Source organism: Prionailurus bengalensis, chromosome D3, assembly GCF_016509475.1.
Source record: "Prionailurus bengalensis isolate Pbe53 chromosome D3, Fcat_Pben_1.1_paternal_pri, whole genome shotgun sequence".
Taxonomy (NCBI): Eukaryota; Metazoa; Chordata; class Mammalia; order Carnivora; family Felidae; genus Prionailurus; species Prionailurus bengalensis.
Window position 1 is genome coordinate 76,982,548 of NC_057356.1, and position 16,976 is coordinate 76,999,523.

Here is a 16,976-nt window from a genome sequence, read left to right on the forward strand (position 1 = left end):
TCAGCTAGGTTATTGGCTAATTTCTGTTGCCCTTTACACAACCTGGATTGAAGAAGACACCCCATAAACTCAGGTCTCATTAAAACCCTGGTCTTCAAACATAAGAATCTATTTGAACGCTGTTCTTAAAGCTTCGGGAGGAAATGACTTCTCCAGTGTTCTTTGGTCTTCTGGGTGCCCCGCCTTCAGGTGAACCATTCCTAAGAGCCATGGGTGTTTTCCTGATGGCCTGTGGAGTAGCTTTCTACTTGTGGGCACAAGGGGTGAATGGGGAGTGCCGGGCAGGTGACTATTAGAAGAAACCCCAGCAGCACAAACCCGGGAAGATTCAGTATGTCTGCATTTCTGGCATCATGGGACTTCTACCGTGACGTTCAGATTATAAAGTTTGGAGTTTTGCAGTTTGTAAAAACCTTTTCTGTAGATCAGCCCATTGCTGTTTTAGGTAGCAAGACTGAGGAGAGTCATGACGTTATTCCCTGCTTTTTTGTAGGAAATGGAGGTTGCTTCAGCTCAGGTCATGATCTCGCGGTTTGCGAGTTCGAGCCCCGCGTCAGGCTCTGTGCTGACAGCTCAGAGCATGGAGCCTGCTCTGGATTCCGTGTCTCCTTCTCTGTCTGCCCCTCCTGCTCACGCTCTTTCCCTCTCTCTCAAACAAATAAACATTAACAAAAATGTTTAAATACAGCATATTGTTAAATTTGCCCTTCAGATAAATAATGAATAAGTTTAGGTATAAATATGCCCCAAATATTGCATGGGACATATGCATACTAAACATTCATCTGAAATTAAAATTTAAAATTTTAAAGTTTGGGTATCGTGTGCTTTTTTTTTTTTTTTACTAAATCTGACATTTCTAATTGAGGAGAAACTGTTTGTCCATAGGTACAACAAATTTGTGATTCCCACCGTGTAACACTAAAGATCTCGTAAGCAAGGAGTGATATCACACTAAACATTAATCGCACAGTATGTATCAAAGTCGTAAAAATTACAAAAGCTGTGAGCAATTATTTACCTGTAAAGATGGTCTTTGCATCATTGTTAATAATTCTGAAAAAAAAAAAAAAAAAAAAAAGGAAGCCCCTGACTTACTCTGAAATAGGGTTTTGGCGAATGATAAATTCAGCCAATGGAACACCATGAAATAAAATGGAATCCAAGGTTATTTTTTAAGAGTGTTGATACGGATACTCCTTGACACGGAAGTATGTTGAGGAGAGAATATTGAATGAAAAATACAGGTTGCCAAGCTATCATATTTTTGCAAAAGCAATTGTGTTTTGTCTCTTAAAGCACGCTTTTTCCCCTCGTGTTTTAACATCTCTGAAATTAGGATGCCTTTAGGATTAATCACGTTGTCCTTGGTCTTGGCCAGGCGGCAGGTGGCAGATAGGATGTAATTGTCACGCGTGTGCGCACAAGCGCTCCGTCATTGCTGGTCATGGTGTCTCCTCAATGGAGTGACCTGCATAGTTGGGACAGCATGTTTTGAGTTTGCCATTTCGAATGTCTTCCAAGAGTACGTTATAACTCATCACCGAAATAAAAAGTTATTTTCGGGCGCCTGGGTGGCTCAGTCAGTTAAGCGTCTAACTTGGGCTCAGGTCGTGATCTCGTGGCTTGTGGGTTTGATCCCCGCGACAGGCTCTGTGCTGACAGCTCAGAGCCTGGAGCCTGCTTTGGATTCTGTGTCTCCCTCTCTCTCTGTCCCGCTCCCCAACTCACACTCTGTCTCTGTCTCTCAAAAATAAACATTAAAAAAATTTTTAAGTTATGTTCTATGCAGAAGCATGAAAACGAAATAGAAGGACCCAAATATTATTTTAGTGATAAAAAATTTCTTTTTGTCGTGGAGAAACGATCACAGTTACATATTTTCTTGCAAAGCAAAAACAACCAAGTGCTTTACAGAAGCCAGGAAGGAAGATATGAGTAGATGAAGGGGTGTGATATTTTGTTGTGTTTCGTAACTGAGAGATGTGCAAAAAGATTGCCTATCACAGGCCAAGTAAAGCAATGGAAGATCATTAATTTGTTTCTGGGCCAGTTAACCAGGGACAGGGAAGCCTGGGCAGAACGAGGGAGGAGAGCCCAACCCCGGCGCTGGGGACTGTGGCCACCATGGCTGTCCTGTTGACTTCTGATCCAGTCCAGGCTGGGATCCAGGCAGCTAAAGAAGGCAGGGAGAGTTTGAGAAGGCTCCACATGGTGTCTGGGGCTCCCAGGCTGTCTCTCTCAAGGGCCAAAGGAGCTATCTGAGCAACAGGAGGAGGAATGGTTGTGGCCAAAAAGGTATCAACAGACAGGTAAGGAGCCCCCACGTGATTTGTATTTCCTCTATCATCTGGAACTTGCCCTGGCCGTTTGGGAGACTCGGGTAGAGGGGACTCCTCGGGGCTCAGGGAAATACCCCGATCTGCCCTCTAGGCTGGCTCCAAACCTCAGACCCAAGGGTCTTTCTTCCTTAGCCAAGTGAGGAAGGCAGTCTTCAGCAACTGGTGTCTACAGTCCCAGCTGCAGAGAAAGAAGGAGCCATTAAGGAATAGACCCGTGGTCGCCCATGATGATAAATCATTTCTACCCCCACCCGCCACCGCCCCAAACCAACGGAGGGTCTCTCCTCTCAAGCCTTCTTCTGTAATACCTGCTTAATAAGAGTAGTAATATTTATCCACTGCATACTAAGCATTTTGTGTACATCATCTCATTTAATCCCGGCCATAGTCTGGAACGGTAGGTGTTATTCTCTGAACTTTACAGATTAGGAGATTTAGGCTCAAGTTCACCCAGAGAGGAAAGGGCAGAAACAGGCCTCAAAACCTCGGGTTCTCTGGCTACAAACCCCCTGCTCTTAACCACTGCTTGTACATTTCTCGGAACAAAGACCCCTGACTGCTATCTGCCCACTCCTTTCCAATTCCTCTACTCTCATTTTTCTCCTGCTTCTTGGGTCCGCCTCCTCCCTCCCCTTCCCACTTACATACCAAGCAGACTGTGAAAGAGGTACCTCCCATTCCTGCCATTGTGCCCTGTGCCCACGGCGGGTGCTCAGCCCCGTGTAATTCCCACAAAGCCCTGTGCCTCCCGGGATGCCTTGTGCTCACAACAGGAGCGCTTGAGCGGCCCCGTGTGACGCCCACAAGCCCCTGTGCCTCCCATCATCCCCTGTGCTCATCCTCAGGAACTCGGCCCTGTGTGTCCCCCACAACCCCCTGTGCCTCCCATCATCCCCTGTGCTCACCATTAGCAGATAAAGTCTCCTCATTGCTACCTTGGGTCCAGCAGCTCCCCACGGCTGGCTGAGTTAAGCCCTTCTCCTCAGCCCGACGGCCGGGCAATGCTTGGGTCTGTGCTCGTGAATGCACGACCTGGCCTGAGCCCAGAACCAGGCTTTACGACTGCCTTCCTCCCGTGGAGGGCTGGCTGCGCCTTGGTCCGAGACCACCGCTCTGACCCCGGGGTCCCATCCCTACCAGTCGCTGCGGGGTTCGTGTGCATGTCACCTCGAACACAGGGTGAGTTAGCAGTTCTAAAGCCCTGTCTCGAGTTCACCGGGGGGCTCCTCGAGGCCTTGCCCCCCTTCCGATGTGAGCAGTCACAGGCGGTCTGTCTACTGTGCCCAGGAAGTCCACTCCAGGCCCAGGATGGGCGCTCAGCGCAAGCCCTCCCGGACCGAATTTGTGTTGTAACCGCACGGATCCCCTGGCCTGACATTTCGACCTCAGGAGGTGACAGAGGAGAACAGGAGAGGAACGAAGGGGGACAGCATGAAGCCGTCGCGGGAGTCCAGGTGTGACAATAAGACCGCCGATCGAAGAGCTAGTTGGGCACCCGGCTGAGTGAGTTCTGGCTTCTGTCGTTCGAGACAAACCACATGCCGACTCCGCTCGGGTCTGAAGGTGTGACAGAAGCAGCTGCAGCCAGGATGGAAGGCAAATAAAGTACCTTAATTAAAAAAAAAAAAAAATCACTTTAAACTCCGTTTTCATTTAGAGTAATTCTTGGGTTGATTCTATCAAAACCTGAGTGTGCCAGGTGGTGAGGGGGTGCGGGCTGAAGAGGAAATGATGAGAGTAGAGAAGCTTTTGTTGGGAGGTGCTATGGACAGACCTCAGGGGAGACCCGGGGTTGGAGGTCAAAGCTCTCGAAGGCCACCCTGTGCCAGCCAGGGGGGAAAGGCCCTGGGGGGTAGGGAGCAAGGAGAGGAGAAGGGGGAGAAAGTGACCTGCACAAAAGGATGTGTGTGTGTGTGTGTGTGTGTGGCGGGGGGGGAGGTGGCCCTTAGAGAACTCTCCCTCAAAGCGGGGTCTCTGAGAAACACGCTCAGGGGTGAGCACGCCGGCCCCAGTGCATAAAAGGAACACGTACCCAGGATCTTCCCCCAGACTTCTCAGCCTGACCCTGGACTTCGAGGGAGGCAGAGGGCGGGTTACTACAGGGACCAAGTGGCTCAGAATTTCCTGCCAAGGTTCGGTTTCGAGGAAGCCATGCAAGTATATGTATTGCTTTGTGAACGGGCCTTGACCTTTAAGAAATTGTAGCAGAGACTGAACCTGGAGTGCATTTGAGATTGTCCGAAGCGTGGGGTTAAGATCCTGGCCGTAAGTTTGCAGTGTGTATGAGTGTGTGTTGGGGGGGGGGGGGGGGGCGGGGAGGGGAGTTCCCTACCACCAGGCAATTCTCAGACACCAGGTGGATGTCCTACGATTCAGTTCTAACACTGTCTGACCGGAGGTGGCGTTGGATCCCACAGGGTAAGGGACGTCTGACGCTCCCCTCTCCCTACCACGCTGGCCGTAGGGACCTTCCTCCTGCTGTGACACACACCCAAGCCCGCAGGCTCCACCGCCTGGAATTGTTCTTCTCCCTGGTGTCCTCAGGGTTCACTTTTTTTTTTTTTTAACATTTATTTATTGTTGAGAGACAGAGCATGAGCAGGGGAGGGGCAGACACAGAATCCGAAGCAGGCTCCGGGCTCCGAGCTGTCAGCACAGAGCCCGACGCGGGGCTCGAACTCACAGACCGTGAGATCATGACCTGAGCCGAAGTCGGACGCTTAACCGACTGAGCCACCCAGGCGCCCCACAAAGGAAGGTATTTCAGTGGGTATTGTTGGTTGCTTGGTTTTTGCTGCTGTATATCCAGTCTCTAGAATATTTGGCATTATTCTGGATAGTGCTGAGAACACTTTGGCCTTCAACAAGTTTTTCTTTGATGAATAAGTGAATGAGGTCTCATTGGAGATTCTTGTTTGATGTTTATAGAAGATTTACTTAGAGAGTATTTGCTCAATTTCATGAGGCGGAGGGAAGCCAGGTTGAAGGATTTTTTTTTAAATTTTAATGTGTATTTATTTTGAGAGACAGCACGAGCAGGAGAGGGGCAGAGGCGGGGAGGGGAAAGAGAGAATCCCAAGCGGGCTCCACACGGTCTGCATGGAGCCTGACTCGGGGCTCGATCTCACGAATTGTGAGATCACAACCTGAACTGAAATCAAGAGTCAGGCGCCCAATGGACTGAGTCACCCAGACTCCCCTGAAGATTTTTAAAAAAGGCTTAAAGGGTCTGCATCTGGGCCTCTCTCGTTAGGAGTCCCAGAGGAGTGGCCAATGCCTGGAAAACCTATCACGGAAACATACCATTTGACAGTGGCTGTGAGCACCTAGATTAGTTTTGTCATGTAAGCAGTGAGGGGGGAAAAAAAAAACCAAAGACAAGGCACAAGTCTTGACCAGATCGTAGTTTTCAAAAAAGAAAGGAGAAAAGAAAAGAAGCTCTATAAAAGAGTTTGGAGATACCTGGGAAATTTGAAAACGAGCTACATATGAGATGCTATTAGGGAATTAGTGTTCATTGAGCCTTCCACCCACTCCCGACAGGGTCCTGCCCCCCATGCCTCCTGGAGTTCTGAGCCTGTTTCCACCATGAGAGCAGGACCTTTAGTGGGAGAAAGTGACCTGCGTGGGACTTAAAAGTGATAAAACCAGTACTCGCTGTCAGAACTGTGTGTTTTCACTGGGGCCCTGGACCGTGACACTGGTCTGAAAACGATTTGGATTCTCTAGATAGTAAATCTGAGGCTGTCACAATTCGGCATCCTTCCCGTCCCTCTGTGCTTGGTCCTTTCCCACACCGGGTAAATTCGACTGAAGGAGTCTTCCTGTCTTAGTCCAATAAACCGCCAATTTGTCCAACAGCTCGTGCCCTTTGGCATCGCTCTCTGCCCATTTTTGTTCTTCTCTACTCATTAATAGAAACCAGTTCATCTGTTTCACCTAAGGTTTCAGAGCGAATGACAAGCAGGTATTCCCAGCTTTGCTCCTCAGAGAGGAAACTAGAGTCCCAGAAATATAAAGTGTCTTGTCCAAAGGCAGAAAGCCACATGGCAAAGAATCTCACACGCAACCCAGGATTTCCAGCTCCCAAACTTTTGCTTCCCTCCTGGCAAAATTCGGCATTCTTCACTCAAACGGAAGGCTGTTTTCCATTTCCAAAAGTCTGCTGCTCCTGGCCAAAAGAGAAGAAAACGGAGTCACCCACAGGGGGTGGGGTCTGTCTTTCCAGCTGCCACCAGGGGACACTTACCTGCTTCTGTTTTTCACTGTTCCAGAAGCCCTGTTTTGTGGCCTGTATCCGAGTACAAACATTAGGGAGGCAGACATGCCAAGTTGAACTTCAACCTTGCAGGATTCAGTCTATCTTATCTTAAAAGAATGCATCCCCTTTTATTTAAAAAAAATTTTTTTAGGGGCGCCTGGGTGGCTCAGTCGGATGAGCGGCCGACTTCGGCTCAGGTCGTGATCTCGCGGTCCGTGAGTTCGAGCCCCGCGTCGGGCTCTGTGCTGACAGCTCAGAGCCTGGATCCTGTTTCGGATTCTGTGTCTCCCTCTCTCTGACCCTCCCCTACTCATGCTCTGTCTCTCCCTGTCTCAAAAATAAATACACGTTAAAAAAAATAATAAAAAAATTAAAAAAAAATTTTTTTAAGTCAATTTTAAAGGCAGCTGAGGTGGAGATTGTGTCATTTGCTGGAAGAAGTTTGTTAAAGATTCTAAATAGGACATAATTTATCCTTTCTCTGAAGTCCAGAATCCTTGCAAATGCCATGCCTGGGAATTTCAAGGAAATCATCTAAAAGTTGAACATCCGTCTTCGTCACGGTTTTCCAAGCAAAGGGAAAAATGCAACTTGCATGGACCAGAGAAGCTGGTGAAAACGACCCGGATGTTTTCTGCGGTGAAGCTCGGGAGTGAGAGGGATTTGTCCTGCCCTTTGAAAGAATGTCTCCATGGGAGGCTCTGGGGGAACCCGTTTCTCCTTTAAAGGAGAAAAACCAACAGTGATTCTGAAAAGAAATCCGATTGTTGCAACCAGGAGAACAATTTGAAAACTAAGAAGCACGTTAACCACAGGCAGTGGCGGCCACACAAACTTAACAATATCACGCTGCCGCCATAGCCGTGGAACAAAGCTGGAGCGCACAGGCCCTGGCGATTTCCACGGGGCTCCGGAAGCTTCCCATCTCGGGATGAGTATTTGGGCTTTTGCCATAGGAATGTGTCGGCCTTCGGAAGGTCACAGCCAAACCCCTCAGCCCTCCTGGGTAAGACTGGTCTTTTCTAGGAGTGAGTTTGCCGGGTGACCCCAGGTGGTCTCGGGCCACCAGGGGAGGGGACCCCCCCCCCCCCAGGCACTTAGGGAGCAGTGGCAGGACCCAGCAGCAGGCAGCTCTTTGGGGTCACTTCTTGGGACCAGTTCTTAGAGGCAAAGATGCCGCCGCATCTTTGCTCTCACCTGGAAAGAAACGGGGGGTATCTAAGAGTTAGGGGAGGGCGAAAGGAAAACACCTGGTACTTAAGGCCGCTCAGTGCCTCAGATCGCCACGAGCTCGGACCGGGATAACCAGCCCTCCTTTTATGTTGCATTTATTACCAGAGAGGGTGACAAACAGCTCAAGAAAGCAGAATGACAAAGTGGCCTGAGGAGAGAAAGAAATGATCAGAGGCATTAAAAGTACCAGCAGCGACGTGCAGAATCGTTGAGTCGCTATGTTGGGCACCTGAAGCTGATACAACACTATACGGTCACTATACGGGGATGAAAAACAAACGAATTTGAAAAATAAAAATAATAGCAGCTCACAGACTACGTTTAGGACCGACGGCAGCCCCCGCAGCGGTTGACTTTACTGTCCCCCCCCTACCGGTCTGTAAACTCTGTCGGTCTTGCGCACCATCGCTTTACCAGAGCTTAGCAGATAAGGAGGAGTTTAATAAATAATCGTTGGCGTGAACAAATAGATTGGAACTACGTCAGAAATGACCCGTGCGAGAGGAGAAGGAGCCTGGCTGCCAAATATCGGTCAAGAGCTCCCAGTAGGATGAGTCAAGAATATATCTTTTGATTTAAAGGTTCCTATAACCAAGTGGCTTCTCTGACGCTAAGAAATCTGAGGAGACGCCAATGTCATAAACGTCAGTCTTCCTGTGAGGAAAAAGTAAAACGCTGGGGTTTCTGAGCGGAAGCCTGTGTTCACCAGGAGCAACGGCCCGGCTTTCCCCGACGGCCTCCGTTCCTGCCTGTACCTCACGCCGCCACGGGACAGAGGGGGGCGCTGGGCTTTCCGGTCTGGCTTAGCGTGCTTGACCAAAGGTGACGATGACTTAGTGGGCTAAGGTCATGCTCTCCCTGCCTCCCAATCAATAATTTAATGTGACTTATCAGAAAGAGAGAGAACTGTTTACTTTAAAACCCCGGATCCCATAAAGGGAGAGGGAAAGACCTAAAACCCACAGAAGCTCGGGGCTTGTGCCCAGGCGGCCCGGCACAGCCCAGCAGAAGTGGGGGGTGGGGGGGGGGGGTCGAAGGTGCCGTCCACTGGCCAGAGAAGGGCCCAGGCCCAGGCCCGGGCCCGGGCCCGGGCCCAGGCAAGACAGACACGGACTGGAAGGTAAGCGTCCCCTCCCCGAGCACCTAACAACTCCCCTGTGTGAACCGAGCTGTTCTTTGGGGGGGGCCACAGACTCTCAGAAACAGAGGTGTGCCGAGTCCCAGGGGTTTCCAAAGACCCCGCACAGCACCTGAGCAGCGGGAAGTGTTACCTAACCACAGCCTATTTGAGTTTGTCTGCAGTGATGATTGTGTTTCTTCAGAAAGCCCGAGAAAGCCGGACACCTTTCTGGGGGTTCCAGCAGCGGAAAGGGCAGCTAGGGGGGAGTCGAGGGCCCAGAGGCGGCCTGGACTTTTGTGTCCTCGGGCCAACACGGAGCCCTTTCCTGTTTTATGATGGTCTGATTTAACAATAACACCAAGGCCTTCAAACAAGACCCCACCAGCAGGATAATTGGAATGAGGGGGTTTGTTTGGCCAGGAATCCCGCCCCTTCCCCATGCTTTGGGGCTAGCATGCCAGCAAGGCTCCCCGTGTTTCGTTCTGGTGCTTCTGGAATGCCAGCCTCAGAGTCGTTCTGTCCAGCCTATGGTTCCCTGGACAGCCCTGAAAACAGCTGGACGCTTGCACAGAAACAAAACCGGTTTCTAGGAATCCCCAAGCCTCTGCAATTCTCTTTAAAAAGAGCCTGTTGAGACCCCAACTTGCCTGAGAATTTTCCCGATGATCCTTCCCTCACTCCTGGTGGGCAATAAATGTGGATAATAAATGCAGGCATAAGGAGCTTTCCAGATGTTTCCCTTGTAGATGGATTGCAATGAAAAAAGAAAGAAAGAAAGAAAGAAAGAAAGAAAGAAAGAGGTCTTTGCTCTCTGTTGACAAGAACATTCTATTTTAAAATTTCCATGTACTTTCAAAATGACAAGGCTCAGGTATGTGCTACTGACTTGCTTTGCCTTTATCTAGACTATAACAGCCTAGAAGAATCAAGCTGATGCCTTTAATACGTCTGTTTGAAATGACAGTAATTGTGAATTTGGAATTCAGAAAAAGCATCTCCATTTATCTTTTGCTTTTAAAGAAATGTTTGGTTTTAATGCTGATGGGTTAGGTTTGCAGTGAGGTGACACTTCACAGACCCAGCAAGCACTCAGTCCTCTGGGGTTGGCTCTAGAACATTCTCAGCTCGTGGGAAACAAAATCTAAAAGCAAAGACAAGCTGCTCGCACCCAGATCCGTTGTGAGAAAGAATGGCGAGTTTTGGGGTCTATCTGGTACTTTGGAATCTAAGACAATTTGCAAGGAGTCGCAAGGCATAACGAATAGTTACAGTTGCAAAGGCCTCTTCCTTAATGAACTCGCCCTCCCCATTTATGAAAAGAAATCCATCACATAAAAAAGGGAGCAAACCCAGGCTAGCCTGTGTTTCACACCCCGGGCTCAGTGGGAAAACTGCATTCTGAATTGACCACAGCAACTAAAAATGTCTAGACATTCAGTCCAGGTTGGGATGGCGAGGAACAAGAGAGGGGGACACGGCACAGAAATTTAATTTTAATAGACGGCCATTTAGGAATGCCTCACATGCGACCTCTCTCCAGAAGTAAGAGGATCCCAGAAGTAAGGATCCTCAGGCCTTTTATTTTATTTTTAATTTTTTTAATGCTTTTTATTTATCTTCGAGAGAGAGACAGAGAGAGCACGAGCAGGGGAGGGCCAGAGAGAGAGGGAGACCCAGAATCCGAAGCAGGCTCCAGCCTCTGAGCGGTCAGCACAGAGCCCGATGCGGGGCTCGAACCCACGAACCATGAGATCATGACCTGAGCCGAAGTCCGGAAGCTTAACCAACTGAGCACCCAGGCGCCCCCCTCAGGGCCTTTCCAACTGCAGAAAACTTTGCTGGCATTTGCACACGTTACCCTGAATAACATTCAACGTCTTTGCCTCATGCATTACTTTTTTTTTTTTTTTTTTACAGGAAGTAACAGGTGTAATCATTTCCCAACCTGCTTCTAAACATCCTGTTCTTTATTAGCTGGTACTATTTAAGGGCAGTTGTTAAATTTGAAAATACTAGAACAAAAGATTTTTTTGCAAGCTGTCCAATGAGAAATGTCTTTGAAATTAAAAAAAAAAAAAAAAAGATCCAAGTAGATCCTGGCATTAACCACTGCTAATTTTTTCAATTATGGTATATTATTGGATGGCATTTGAAAAAAAAAACTGAAAACATTCTACTTGCTTGTTTATGCTGTTTTGACAATTGACATGCTAACCGCTCCTACGGAAACAAAGAAATAATGAAAGCTGAGGGCCATTCTATGTTTAAAAATCGTTGAGAACATAATAGGCACTCAATAAATACGTGTTTTTCGATGGATGCAATAAGACAATAAAATTGTTCTGCATAATAAAGTCTTTCACTAATAACTTGCCAGGAAATTAGCCTGAAGCTTCTCTCTCTGCACAGCACTAACTTTGAAAGCTTGGCCCCAAAGAACCGTAAGCTCTAACCTCCCAATTTCAGAACAGCGTTTTTGCAAGAAGGAATTTTTATCACAGAGTCCGCCAAAAAAGAAAGAAAGAAAGAAAATCTTTTAAAAAATTGTTTGAGGGGCGCCTGGGTGGCGCAGTCGGTTAAGCGTCCGACTTCAGCCAGGTCACGATCTCGCGGTCCGGGAGTTCGAGCCCCGCGTCGGGCTCTGGGCTGATGGCTCAGAGCCTGGAGCCTGTTTCCGATTCTGTGTCTCCCTCTCTCTCTGCCCCTCCCCCGTTCATGCTCTGTCTCTGTCTCAAAAATAAATAAACGTTGGAAAAAAAAATTTTTTAATAAAAAAAAAATAATAAAAAATTGTTTGAATTCTAATTAGTGTTCTCATTATGAAAGTACCACATTGATTGCAGAAATGAACAAAGGCAGAGAAGCAAAAAGGAGGGGGGAGAAGCCAAACTAGAATTCCCCCACTCAGAGATAACGTCTGATGCTTTTGCCCCAGGCTTATATGCACTTTCACTGAAAGGAGCTCAAACTACGAATGGGATGTTTTGTAAACGACCTGCTTCATTCAATAGAATAAATACCTTGAATCTTTTTCCAAGTCAGCAACCGTTTTTTCTACAATGTCACCTTCAATGACCAGATTATATTCTACATATATTACCTACCTTTTTCCTCTCATTGGCCATTTGGGTCGCTTGTAATGTTTGCTGTTGTACACAGTGCCTCTGTGGACAACCTTGTAGGTTGTCTACAAATTGGTAGACAAGAAAATCTTTTCTCCAAATTCAAGGGCTTTTTCCTTGAGACAATTTCTTGGACCAAAGAAATAGAAGTTTTGGTAAATAGAAAGTGGTTTGGCAAAGCTTTACCTGGAACGCGTTAACTTCCTCCTCTCTTCTTCCCTGTTCACTCTTGCTTCCCTTTTCTGTCTTTTGCAGATTGTGGAGACGCCTCAGGCACACAGGGGCCACCCGGAGAAGTGGAGACACGCTCAGACCCCCGCTGTGAGAGCCTGAGAGGTGAAATGGGTCCAAGCCTTTGCCAGATGGAGAGTTCTGCAAGCATGGAGACCTTTCTAACTAGTGACTTGTTCACCTCCCAGTGCTTCTTCCTAACTGAGGCCAGGACATTTCTGGAGTCTCTTGTCACGGTCAACAACATCCCTTGAGAGACCGGGAAGTGGGGGTTTCTGTTCTAAGTCCCGCAGGCAAAGCCAGAGCAGATGAGCCTGACTATGGGGGAGGAACCCCCGAGATAGTTCATGACAAGAGCGTGTCCACCATGGCTGTGCCCAGAGTGCCAAGAGTTGGCGTGACGGGGGCCATCTGGACTTCTAGAGTCTGTATTCGGTGTGAGTCATGGCAAAGCCGTCTGAAGAGATCAGGGCTACCAGTGGGCCATGTGGCACATTCCTGCTACCTTGCAAATGACCACACCCTGTCAGGGCAAGTGAGAGTCTCAGACTGAACCAGAAGAAGTCAGTCGTTTCACAGGAGGGTAAGCAAATCAACACACTCAAGAAGGTAAGGAAAAACGGAAACAGGGTTCAACATCCAATCCCATGGAGACTGAGAGACTTTTGTAGTGTGCTAATAACTGCACATTCTAGGTTGAAGAGGGTGATTTCGTGGTCTGCATATGAGTAAGAGCCATTTTTACGAAAAAAAAAATGCCAAACGGTGCATATTCAGTTGTTAAAAAGGAGCCGGTTTTATGGCCACAGCAAGGTTCTGGCCAAATGGTAACCACTCAGTTATCCTGGGGGAAAAAAGAAACCGGCCCCCAACCTTTGCCTTTCCTAGCATTTGGGGGAAAATAAAGGATTAGGTGAAAATGGTTTATTTCCTCTTCTTCTCCATCGTGGGCGGGAGTTCAAATAGCAGTTAGAAACCATTTTTAACAGGAAACCCAGGAAAACAGAAGGGATTTATTCATAGGAGGCTCCCTTTTGCTAGAAAATGAGTATTATTAACAAAAAATTGAACAGTTCCTCTCTCTCCATTTCCCCCCTGTCCTTACCTTCCATTCGTCTCCCACCCACTACTACGGTGGAAAATGACTATGGCGAATAAGATTTAAAACCTGAGCACCATTGGATGCCTTCGCATCCGATATATGTTCCTGAGAGTAAATTACAGCACATTCAAACGCCACATCCCCATGCAAAATAATGTCAATCTCCTTAGACTGCAGAATTTGCTGGCAATGGATGGGGATAGACGAGGAGGTAAGAGCTGAGGAGGACCCATCGATCTGGTCATATTATTACAGTTTATAATACGGTCTTCCACGGAGTCTTTGTCTCCTAAAATCAGTTCCCGCTAGGGATTCTTTTGCTCTTAACCCTCTTAGCAAATTGATGCAAACAGATTTCCCATCCATTTCCATAGGGTGTTTCATTCCTGCTGGTGGGAGGCCTTTGTGGGGGGGGGGGGGTGGTAACCAAGCACAAGGCAGGGGGTCCCTTTGGTTGCTCAGCTGTTCCCGACAGAAGCCTGACATCTTCGTCTTCCTGTTGCTCAAGACGCTCCCCGGTCGTGACCCCTGTTTTCTCTGCTCAGGTCACTCTGTGGAGCTGGGAAGCTTCCCTGATGGTGGCCACGGGCAATGGTGGAATGTGGAGGTGATGTTAGCACCTTCGTGGCTACAGATTTTCCTTAGCAGAGCTGTGGAGTGTGACAATGGTGTTTGTGTGCAAACTGTCAAACGCCATTATCACACTAAATAGCTACTGTTAGGCAATCCCTCCGCGCTCGATAAATGCCTTGGCATCCGTTCGGTTTGGGCAAGAAGGTTTATGTTATAGCGGTGTGTGTTCCCAGTCCGGAATCCCGGAGCGAATTCAGGCCTGTTGGCGCTCAGAGCCAGTACGTCACCCAGACTTTGCCCCTCACACGCTGTTGTTCAGTCCTTTAGCTGAGGATGAACTTTCTTGATTTCTGGAGCCAATAAAAAATAAGGCAGTGCTCCCCAGAGCACCCACCACAAGGGCAGGCGTGAGGTAAGTGTTCAACCCGTGCGTATTGAGTTGAATAGTGAGATGCGGAAACAAAAAGTGGGTCAAATCTAGGATAAATAAACCACAGGGCTCTAGGAGCAAAATTAAGGCGTGCGGGTTCCTCACTCTTCATCACACAAAAGCAATTTTCTAATAAACGTTCACGTGGCTTCACTGACCTTCCCGAAATTCTAGGACGTGTTCAATCTCTACGGATTTTCACCACGGTCGAGGCTGATGACCTCATGTGCATGCGAGGTTCTTTTTCCTTATGTTTCAATGAATTACCATCAGGAAATGACACATGAACTAGGTGTGAGTTGCCATAGCGAATCTGAGCATTCTAAACCCAAGCAGCTTCCGGGAAAATTGGACCAGCTGGGTGTTCTTGTTTGAAACACATTTTTTTTTTTTCTCTTTTTCTTCTCTGAGAGGCGTTTAAAGTAAGGAGTGGGTTCTGTGCGGGCCTGAAGCTTCTTTCCCCGAGACTTGGCTAAACGAGCTCGTATATGTTTAATCCAACTGCAAGGTTTGGAACAACCCTCAGAAACAAGGTCATTCGATCATTCAACCATTCATTTATCAAACAAATATGTATTAAGAGGCTACCACCTGCCCGGCTCTGCCCTAGGCCCTGCGGATACTTTTAAGTGAAATGTGTCTGACATCCTTTCCAGCAAGGAGCCGAACTGTGCCAGACAACTCCAAGCCCCTTGCTGGAGGGCACCACGGGGAGTGCAGTCCATACACCAATGATACACTGTAACGGCTCCGAGGTCCCGAGAAACTTCCATCCAAAGAGGAGGTCGGCCTTTCCTTCCACCTTCCTCTTCTTCCCTCCTGGCATCATCCACTGTCAGGAGGAGAGCCAGCCTCCCCCACCCCGAAATAATTAATACACTGACATTCTTTCGTCTGTCCTTCTGGAAAGATCACTCACTGAGGAAGTGATGATAGAGGGCTCTGGGGTACACAGGTCACCCCCTTGCGCACTATTTCGTCCCATCCGTGCAACACGGCAAAGATGACAGGCGTGGGGTTCCTTCCACCGGTGACAAGCTGAGACTGAGAACGGCCCTGGAGTTTTCTAGAAGGGCAACCGCAGGTCAACATGGGTCTCCTAAATCCGAAGGTCTGTCCTTTACTTGTGGCCTTCCTCCTTGCCCCGATTACTCCACAGAACCTCCTGCTTCATAGCCCAGGCTAGGTAGAAGCTGGTCACCTGTCCGCTCTGTCAAGGGACTCTGAGGGACAGCCTGTCGACTAAGAGATGACTCATATGACGGTGTTTCCTTGGGAGTGTTCATAATGCAGAGAAAGTCAAAAGCAGCGAAACACCATAATCGTGAAGTGGAAGGGAGGGAACATCCCAGAGTTAGTGTCGGGGTCCAGAGGGGGGTGGCCTTACTGCCCAGACACGGAGTGACCCGGCCAACTGATGTGGCACACCCCGACCCGGAGCCTCAGGCTGTGGGCCATTCCCAGGCTCAGGGACAACGCAGAGATGGCCTCAGGCACCCCTGTCCCTCATTCCCACTTGCCCTGAGGTTTTCTTCAGGCAAAATTAAACAGGAAGCAAACGGAAGGACATTCTACATCTTTTCTCCTCGGTTGGCTCACCAAGTGGCTCATTATGATTCCTGCCTGGGTTAGTTCTGCATCTGAGATTGGGGACCGTTTCCTATAGATCTCTAAGGAGCACACAGCAGGCCAACCCACTCCCCATTTTATTTTTGAAGTTGATTTATTTATGATGAGAGAGAGAGTGAGAGAGCTTGAGCGCATGAGCCGGGGAAGGGCAGACAGAGAGGGAGGGAGAGAGTCCCAAGCGCTGTCAGCTTGGAGCCCAACGTGGGGCTCAACCTCAGGAAAAGTGAGATCATGACCTGGGCCTAAGTTGAGTCAGACGGTTAAGTGACTGAGCCCCCTAGGCGCCCCCACTCCCCATTTGAGAGCCCTGTCTCCCTCCACCCTGCTGCTCCAAGTCTCTCTCTGTGCATCCTTCTGTGGCTCTGCTCTCTTCCCCCCTACTGCCCGGGACGTGATTCCTGCAGGGTTCTCCAATAAAGCATTCCCGGAGGACACTTCCTGACTCCCAGGAGAGGCTGTACGAAGCAAGGGTCCACTTGGAAATGCAGGTAAGGTCACACTCGAGCTGAGAGGCGGCAGAGGGTCCAGGTGGCCGCGCTGAGGTGCTTTCTTCCCCGGGACACAGGTCTTACCCTGTGAGCCATGCCAACGAGCCTCATCGTAGTCCGACGTGACCCGCGAATGTGCTGGTTGCCGCTTAGAGACTGTCCCATGTCCCATCTGTCCCCAGAGGAAGTTTTGTGAACTGGCTCTTTGACACGTTTTTTCCCCTGCACTCTTCTTAAATCTATATTTTCCACTTGGTGTGGTTTTTTTTTAATTTTTTTAAACGTTTATTCATTTTTGAAAGACAGAGGGAGATAGAGCATAAACAGGGGAGGGGCAGAGAGAGAGGGAGACCCAGAATCGGAAGCAGGCTCCAGGCTCCGAGCCATCAGCCCAGAGCCCGACGCGGGGCTCAAACTCACGGACCGCGAGATCATGACCTGAGCC

The 16,976-nt window shown here is 48.7% G+C and overlaps 1 long non-coding RNA gene across 1 annotated transcript; it reads left to right on the top strand.

Annotated features, from left to right (window-relative positions):
• Positions 1 to 8,708: 8,708 nt before the first annotated feature.
• On the top strand, positions 8,709 to 14,572 carry LOC122470801. The gene is made up of 2 exons (XR_006293996.1): positions 8,709 to 8,956; positions 12,334 to 14,572. It is a non-coding gene; the product is annotated as an uncharacterized LOC122470801 (long non-coding RNA).
• The last annotated feature ends 2,404 nt before the right edge of the window (positions 14,573 to 16,976 follow it).